The 10,000-nt window shown below is 33.6% G+C and overlaps 1 protein-coding gene across 1 annotated transcript in view; it reads right to left on the bottom strand.

Annotated features, from left to right (window-relative positions):
• Positions 1–4,966, bottom strand: part of LOC144968936 (uncharacterized) — a 59,429-nt gene extending 54,463 nt beyond the window's left edge. The window contains exon 1 of the mRNA XM_078907819.1: positions 4,110–4,966. The gene's annotated coding sequence lies outside the window, so the exon portion shown is untranslated. The remainder of the gene's footprint in view (positions 1–4,109) is intronic.
• Between the last annotated feature and the right edge of the window lie 5,034 nt (positions 4,967–10,000).

Genomic DNA, 10,000 nt, shown 5'->3' with positions numbered 1-10,000 from the left:
CATATATTTATCAATGTTGCGGGTAAGGCTTTTCCAATATATTTATCAATATTGCGGGTAGGGCCTTTTCCAAGATATTAATGTTGCGGGTAAGGCCTTTTCCAAGATATTAATGTTGCGGGTAAGGCCTTTTCCAAGCTATCAATGCTGCACCCGCAACGAGATACGAATCAGAGACCTACAGGCTCGATGGCGAATGCCAATTTAAATTATAAAAAATCTCCACGAACGATCAATAATAAGGAATATCTTATTTCATCTTTTTTCCACTAGAAGTCACACAAACGAATCGAATGCATCACCAATGTAGCGACGGAACTTCAATTTCTGATCGTGACTCTAAATCCTATTTTGATTTTAACGTCAAAAAAAAAAAAAAAAAAAAAAAAAAACAAAGAAAAAAAAACCCGAAAATTCGATCAACAGTATTGACTTAGCCCCTGTTCGATCTTCACGGTACCAAATATGATTTAGATCTTTTTAAAAATAAAGATGTTGGGATGAACCAAAGGCGAATATCTAAAAATTAAAAGAAAAACTGATAAAAAATGAATTCTTGATTTTTAGAGCATTATAGAAAATACTGCAATCATTTTCTTCAATAAAAAGAACAAGAACAAACTTGAGCTTTTATATAACGCAATATTCACTAAACGTGCTCAGAGCGCTAATAACGGGTCCCGGAGAACACGTACAGATGTAGAAAGAAACATGACGCTTGTGTGATGAAACAATTTCTTTTCGACCGAGACAACGCTGTTAACGGCCAGGTACTCATTTTACACCTGAGTACGGTGAGAGAATGTCTGTAAAGAGCATTTTTCCAAGGACTCAACTATGCGCCGAGCTAGGCTCGAACCCATGACCTTGTTTAATTTTTTGGGTTATAATCCAATTTTCCGGACCTTAATCGTCACGACATAATACCGTTTTCATACGCTTGGCCACATATACGGATTCATCGTCTTTATGTATTTTATTTATGTAAGCTGTTTAAAACGTTTCATTTCATTCAAGGCTGGTTATATAAAATTTGATATATTATAATATAATTGAAAACTTTTATCCTCATTTGGGGTTTGTTTGTTTTTTTGTTGGTTTTTTTTTTTTGTTATTGTTGTTTTTTGTTTTTGTTTTTGTTTTTTTGTTGTTTTTTTTTTGGGGGGGGGTGGTTTTGTTTGTATTTTTTTTTTGTGTCATTTTACTTTTGTGTTTTGTTTGGTGTTGTTGTTTTTTTTTTGGTTTTTTTTTTAGGGGGGGGGGTGTCTAATCCAATGGAAGACTGGAATAACTGAGGTGTCAGCCGCAGTGCAGAGTCGTAAAGTGAGCGAGCTATGGTCAGTTGACTTGCTCAAGGGGATTCGAACTTGGTACCTTCGGGTAAGTAATAAAGACCATACCGCATGCCACGCTGCAGCCATGGTTGTGATTTATGCGCCCTTTTTGTACCAGCACTTTTACAATACCTCCCTACCACTGCCTATAGATTGGTGCTCATTTACATTTGAATAGAGTGAGCGATATGTGTTAAATTACTTACCCTGGCAACTTCGAAGCCAAAAAAATCGATAATTGTCACTCATACGTTCCATAATAATGCTTAAAATTGCTTGATTCTTGTATCAAGGCGACATACCGTGCCTCCTAGCCACAACGCCACATGTTGACTAAAAATTGTTCATTTAACAAGATCCGTTTTCTACAGAGCCTTGAGTTTGGCACAAAAGGTATGCCATGTGTTTATGTAAAATACTCACAATATCCGCTAGACGGATATTACGTACCAACACACAAAACTATAATATGTAACCTTGAACTTTTATAATCGGAATGATAGAATATAGTGAGAACTTATCATAAAAATAGGTGGCTAAAAACAATAAAAAAATATATGTGTGACGTCAATTCGTTCCTTCTATAGATAGATCGAAGTTGACGTCACTAAGGTCTTTGTTTTTGTTTTATTTTTTTTTTTATTTTTTGCCTTCCACGTTTATGAGTAATTCTCACTGAACTGTTTTATCCAGGCTATATAAGTTCATGGTTACACAGAGTTTTGTGTGTTGGTCAGTTACACTTCCGAATGGCAATGTTGTGAGCTTCTTAGCCAAACGCATACTATCTATATAATGCAATAAAGTGAGCCATTTGGTTATAGCTGATGTACGCCGCCGGCAACGGCGGCATCTAGGTTCTAAACAAAGAAAATCATTACTTATATTATTCCTCAAGCTGGTAGAACTTTTCATATGTCTTGTGATCAGAATGTGCAAAAGTCAAAGGTTGATCAAATTTATGTTTTTTTTTTCCTCTGGATACGCTTTAATGCTTCGCCGGAAAATATTTCATACAGGCTACCCATTAGTTCGATAGTTTAGAGCCAGTGTTGCTAAGTTACCATGCGTCATTAGGAAGGAAGTGACGTTACGACTATTGAATCCTATTGTCAGTGATTCAGAGGCTCTTCTTATTACAAAAGTCCAGCGATGTTAAGCGTGGTCACTTGTCCGATGGGACAATTATTTTTAAAAGTTCACTTCCAGTCTTCGAGATAAGACACAATACAAACAATAAAAGCCCACTGAACTCAAGTGTGAATGAATACCTGACTATAGGCAGTGACTGATATTGTAAGAATGATAGAACACAAAAAATGAGTCCATCAGGCGACCTGTACTTTATGAAAATGAAATACGATTTCATATGGCCTGCCGGGTGAATAAATAAAACATTATGTAGCGCGTTGAGCATTTTATAAGATCGCTGTCTTAATTTAAAAATTTTAAAAGAAAAAAATATCAATTTATTGCATTGTCACATCGCGTTTACAGTCGGAGGATTCCTTTTACCATATCTCATATCATTTTCCTCCAGCAAGAAACCTAACTCCTTTTGCTCGCTTGACCGCGCTGCTCTGCGACAAACGCATAAGTCTTTTCTCGAGTGTTAGCCCTTATTTTTTTTCTCTGTGAGGATGGGTATTCGGAAATTTGTCAATTTATTTGTTTATTCAATATTCCTAATGTCAGCACCAAAATCACTTGAAGTAAAGCGTGATTCGTTAATTAATGGTTATTAATTTTGATTTAAAACATCGTCGGTTCACCTTCTAATTGCAATATGAATATATGAATGAATAGAGAATACATTTGAGTTAGAATTTTGATGATCAATTCTTGTCAAATTTGAAAGAAAATAGATGGATTCATACAATTTGAAAAAAAAAAAGAATAAAATAAATCATAAACTCCCTTTATTCATCCCTAAGGGGATTTTTTTCTTTAGGGTCTATTCCAAGGGAAGACTGGAATAACCCAGGCGTCACCCGCAGTGCAGCGCCGCAAAGTGAACTAAGGCGAGGTGACTAGGCTCAAGGCCACACAACGCGGCGGGTAGTCGAACTCGGTACCTTTCATGTACGAAGCAAAGACCATACCGCTAAGCCACTCTATCCATAACAGTCGGTATTTCTGTCAAGCTACTGATTATATTATATGTTGTTGTTTTTGTTTTTTTAATTACCGTGTGCAATCTACTAATGGATTGGGGAATATATATATATATATATATATATATATATATATATATATATATATATATATATATATGAAAATGAAACACAAGACACAACAACATTCCTTCCAGACAACTCTATTCGACCTCCCTGATGACTCCAGTAATTCTGGACGAAACAACGTTGTTGGAGAATGAGTAAAAAGAACGAAGTGAGAATAAATAAATTTATATAAATATTAAATATATATAATAATATATATATATATATGTATATATATATATATGTGTGTGTATATATATATATATATATATATATATATATATATATATATATATATATATATATATATATTTCCCATTAATATAGCCGATTTTCTTCTAAATAACAAAACAGGTTACAGGGACCGTTTCGGAATCTAACTCTTTTTTCGGGGCAAAGTCGACGGGCATCACGGAGTCTGGACCCGGGCTTAAACACGAGGACACCCCATAGTCGACAAGAACTATAAGCTTTAATCACTACACCACAGACAACAGGGTTATAATTTAAAGTGGATTAAAACAGTTTTTGTCAAATCTTTGATCACACCTACCTTGTTTGTAATCCAGTTAATTTCCAAATAAGGGTTAGTCACAGAACAATGGTACAACCACAACTATTTACGTCCTAGTCCTTGAGAATCGTTAAGATGAATTTTCTACTATCTGTTCACAAATATATAATCGTTGAAAGAAGCGTATAATATGGCATAGAATTTAGTGAAAATGTCTTCAACATAATGTAATGAGATGACAACAATTATTACTTGGAACCATGAAGAACTTTAATAATATCAGCAGTTTAATCTTTTAAAACGAAATCTTCTAAAGTTATCTTCTTAAATTCAATCTTGTGCTCAAATTCACAAGAAATTCTGAATTTTGCATTAATTATTTATATATAAGATCCTTGAAAACGGGTTTTTAATGTTGTTATCTGCATAAAATTAGAATAAACTACATAAACTTGCAGACTCTCACACCTGACAGCATGACATTTTTATAACAATAAAACATCCGAAAAAAACAGGGCTATAAATTCAACTTTTGCAGTAATGATTAGATTCAAACTAGGAACAGTTTCTTTTCACCTTCATAAGTTGCCAAATTCATAATCAAAACTAATTAGAAGCACTTGATTCTGCTCTTGTAAAATTCCACACTCTACTATTTTATCAGTCCAAGGAGATTATCTTCGCTCCTCTTTTTGAAAACGTTCTGAAAGTGTTCGATGTATTATAAAGACGAAAGTAATGTGTTTATTGAATGCTTTTATAATCCTTGAGTTTGTTCTGTTTATCTTCATCCATACAACAAATTCATTTCATTCATTCATCCTTCGAAATAAGACGCGAAAACAAGAATGTGTGAATGAGAGAAAAGTGGAGAAAACACGGACCTATCTCCCAATGGCTCAAATATCAGAAAACAGACACGAGGAGAGAGAGGGGGGGGGGAGTGAAAGAGAAAGAGAAAGAGAGAGGGCGGACGGGCGGGCGGACCCGCGGGAGAGGTAGAATTCTCACTCCGCTATCGAACTACGGCGGGCGGTGATCGCCTGTAATATCATCTATCGGCCAATTCCTGCACACGCCAATTCCATCTCATATCTCGGTCGTACCGAGCGAGTCATTTCCATTGATGCGTTTGTCCATATCCTTTTTGAGTACATTACCTATTCTTGGCCGCCAGTATCTATTTATATATCTATTTATAATCTATCTATCTGTCTGTCTATCTATCTATCTATCTATCTATCTATCTATCTATCTGTCTGTCCGTCTATCTATCTATCTATCTGTCTGTCTATCCATCTATCTATCTATCTACCTATATGTCTGTCTATCTATCTATCTATCTATATATCTATCTATCTATCTATCTATCTATCTATCTATCTATCTATCTGTCTATCTATCTGTCTATCTATCTATCTATCTATCTATCTATCTATCTGTCTATCTATCTATCTATCTGTCTATCTACCTATCTATCTATCTATCTATCTATCTGTCTATCTATCTATCTGTCTATCTATCTATCTATCTATCTATCTGTCTGTCTATCTATCTATCTGTCTCTCTATCTATCAATCTATCTATCTATCTATCTATCTATCTATCTACCTATCTATCTATCTATCTTTCTGTCTGTCAATCAAACCATCTATTTATAGATCTGTCAGATATCTCTCTCTCTCTCTCTCTCTCCCTCTCTCTCTCTCTCTCTCTCTCTCTCTCTCTCTCTCTCTCTCTCTCTTTCTTTCTTCCTTTACCTTTAGCTTGTGTGTGTGTAATCGTTGCCTATCAGATCCGTGGTTTGCCCTGCCTTACGCGTTCCATCTCTCTCGTAAAATGATTTATATATAAAAAAATTAAAAGAAAAAAAAATATATATATATATAATAATAATATATATATATATATATATATTCACAAAAGTCCTGATCGATCCTTGAAGACGACTTTTCAGTATATTATGGTATAATAGTGAGTGTAATTTTTAGAACAGCACAAATCTAATTTTTTGTAATTCTGATCATTTTAGTTGCAAACAATCTATCTGTTGCTTTTTTCCATGTATAGAATATAAATGTATGCACATGCTTAGTTTCAATGACCTTTGAAATGATTTCGCCAAACAAGAAATAACTAAACAGAAACTTTACAAGAATTAACACAATACACACTGGTCTGGATTTTAAACCCGATAACACAGTGAGTGCGGCTATGTGGACTTGTGGGATGACACTCGCTTTCGGATCTGAAGGTCCAGGGTTCGAGCCTCGCGAAGTTTTTGTAGAAGTAGGTAGGTCTGTTTAGGTGGCTCTAAATTAATTTGATACCAAAAAACTCGTAGTTATACGAAATGGTCATAGAAGTTGGCAGGCCTATTATAGAACTAACGAACATCATTTCTTATAAACTAGAAATGATTAAATATTCGTGCGGCTATGTGGTCTTGTGGTATGACAATCGCTTTCGGATCAGAAGGTCCAGGGTTCGAGCCAGCCTCGCTCGGCGTATAGTTGAGTCCTTGGAGAAGGTTTTTTACTCATATTCTCTCATCGTACTCAGGTGTAAAATGAGTGCCTGGCCGTTAACAGCGTTGTCTGTGTCCGAAAAATTGTATTATCGCCTAACAGGCGTCATGTCCCGTCCTACATGTTAAATGTTGCTGTTGACCAGGGACCCCTTGTAAAGCGCTTTGAGCACATTTAGTAGATATTGCACTATATAAAGCTCAATTATTTTTTTTATGTGTGTGATAGATCAGTTGATGACTACAGTTTGTGAAAAATACAAGTTATGAATTTCATTGGCATTTTTTTTTAACCCTTAATTTAATTAATGTATCTACTCCTAGGAAGGAAACGTCGATATTATCAAAGCACTAAGACTAAAATAGACGTGATTGAAATTGATTGGGTATATTATTATTATTATTATATATTATTATTATTATTATTATTATTATTATTATTATTATTATTATTATTATTATTATTATTATTATTATTATTATTATTATTATTATTCATTATTATTATTATTATTATTATTATTATTATTATTATTATTATTATTATTATTATTATTATTATTATCATTATTATTATTGTTGTTGTTGTTGTTGTTATTATTCTTATTATTATTATTATTATTAATATATTATTATTATTATTATTATTATTATTATTATTATTATTATTATTATTATTATGATTATGGTCATCTAGACGTATGTAATAATAATAATAAGAAGAAGAAGAAGAAGAATATTATATTAATAATAATAATAATAATAATAATATAATGATAATAATAATAATATAATAATAATAATATAATAATAATAATATAATAATACACATTTATATAGCGCTCATTCTCGTGTAAAACACAAGCTCTGGGCACTTTACAATATAAATATCAATTTTAAGTGAAAAAAAAAAAAATAATAATAATAATGATAATTCATAGCCAAATCAAGGATTCACAGAGTCAATAAAAACAAATACAGTAAAAATGTGTCGAGATAGGTAGGTAAAGACTTGCACTCCCTCAGACCACGTGGTAGTTCATTCCAAATCTTGGGGCCGAAACAAGCAAACGATCTGTCACCAAATTTTGTTCTTGATATTTTTTCCAAAATTTTCGTTTGGTCATTAGATGATCTTAAAGTGTAATTTTCAAATTTACACATGACCACGTGATCTGTGAGATATGCCGGTGCTATACCAGTCAAACACTTATAAACAAGACACGCTGCTTTGTAATATGTGCGTTTTTCAATGGGCAACCAGTGGAGAGAGGCCAACAAAGGGGTTGCATGATCAAATTTTTTTTTTGCCAAAAACTAATCTTGCTGCACTGTTTTGCAGTAGTTGTAATTGTTTAATAGAAGCCTGAGGCAAGTTGACAAGCAGGGAGTTACAATAATCTCGTTTTTTTTAAAAATGAGGGAAACAACCAATGTTTTACATGTTCCAATTGCAATATACTGACGGATCGAACTGATTTTCTTCAATTAAAAAAATAAAGATTTACAGAGAGCAGAAATGTGAGCTGACATTCTCATTTCTGAATCAAAATAGACACCCAAATTTTTCACAGTCTTTGAAACTTTGATCTTTTCACCCCCAATCAACACCTCAAGACCATCATTCACCTTCAACTGCCCTCTATTTCCCACAATCATCTCTTCTGTTTTTGATGTATCTCCAAATTTTACAAGTCTGTTTTATTCTCTTCTTGTTTATCGGCCAACTCAATGTAATTTGAGGCACAGCGTGTTAGAAACAAATGACGATTTATCTGTCAAAGTTTATTTAACAGAACACTGAATGTTGCTTTTATTTGGGGGGGGGGTTGTTGAAATGTCATCTTATCCGTGCTAATTTTGTAATCTTCCTCTCCTCTCTCTTATCGTCTATTTCATAATGGATGTAGAGGCACGCCGTGTTAAAGACAAATGTAAATATTCCTCTTGTCAAAGTTTGATGATCAGAAAAGTATGTGTTGCCTTGTTCTTCTCAGACGTTGAAAAGTCATCCTATTATACTATTCATATGAATCATGCAGTTTCATTTTCCTCCAGCTGATTGTCTTTTTGTTAATGGAAATAGAAGTGGAGAGTGTTTAAGACATATATAAATATTCATCTGTTCAAAGATTGATGAATAGAAAGTGTTTATTTGTTCTTTTTGTGGGATTGAAATGACCTCTGTCTCTAAGTTTCATATGCAATTTCACTCTCTTCCTTCCTATAACCCATTTCCTAATGGAAACAGAGGCGACGAGTATTTCAGACATATATAGATTCATCTGGTCACAGTTTGTCCAACAGAATAGTATGTGCTGCTTTGTTCTTCTTGAGAGATTGAAGGTACTTCGCATCTATGGATTAGTGGTGTCCTTGCCAAGGTCAACAGATAGTATGCGCTTGGCTAAGAAGCTCATAACATTGCCATCCGGAAGTATAAGGGACCAACACACAAAACTCTGTGTAACCATGATCGTTATAGTCTGGTTTATTCAGTTTAGTGAGAATTACTCATAAACGCGGGTGGCAAAAACAAAAACAATAACAAAGACCTGAATGACGTCAACTTCGAACTATCTATAGGCAAAGAAAATTGATCACGTGACGTGCGTTATGACAAGAATTCAACAGTTTGAAGCATGAAAAGATATATCCAGCCATTAATCGTTTGTTCGGAGAGAAGGATCAACGAAGCAGTATGAGAAAGATAGCATTGATTTGTGATAAACACTCATTTCTGTCACATATCGGTGGGATGGCATTCGAGTGGAGAACGAAAACATGGAAAGTAGATAAATGTAAAAAAGAAATAATCATAGCAAAGAATTTGGGATTGCTTTCTATATATTCTGTACAACGTTTTATCACTTTTTACTAGTTTTTCTGTCTTTATATTTCAGCAGTTCTTCTCCCCTAAAAAGAGAGTCCTGGTTACAAGTATTGGTAAAATTAACCAAACTTCATTTTGGATGAAAAGCGGTATTCGTCTTGATTAATTATTTTGGCTTACTTAAAGAAAACAATTTTATCCTCTATTATTTAGTATACGCTTAAATTTTCTGGTTAAACACAATAATTCTTTGATTTAAAAATAATCAAACACGGAGTGGTCTGCCGAAATGGGTTTAGACTCAATGATAACTTGACAGCACCGATATGAAAACTTTTCAGTAATACTTTTTTAATCAGATATAATAGAAGTGAAATTATTGGAAGGGATTTGGAACTTCGAACATATTCCTATTGAAGTTTTGGTCGCGGTTGGGAGCTTGGTCTGAAATCCAAATTTAAGAGTGCAAGAAATCTACATTGTCATCCAACCTTGTTCTCTAAATACAACAAGAGGAGATAAAAAATTAGGAGCTACATATTAACCATTTAACTGCCATACTATGGAAAG

The sequence above is a fragment of the Berghia stephanieae genome, chromosome 3 (assembly GCF_034508935.2).
Source record: "Berghia stephanieae isolate SIO BIC M18660-M18661 chromosome 3, UCSD_Bste_1.3, whole genome shotgun sequence".
NCBI classification, from domain to species: domain Eukaryota; kingdom Metazoa; phylum Mollusca; class Gastropoda; order Nudibranchia; family Aeolidiidae; genus Berghia; species Berghia stephanieae.
Note: the sequence above shows the minus strand (reverse complement) of the source record. Positions and strands in the feature narration are given on the sequence as shown.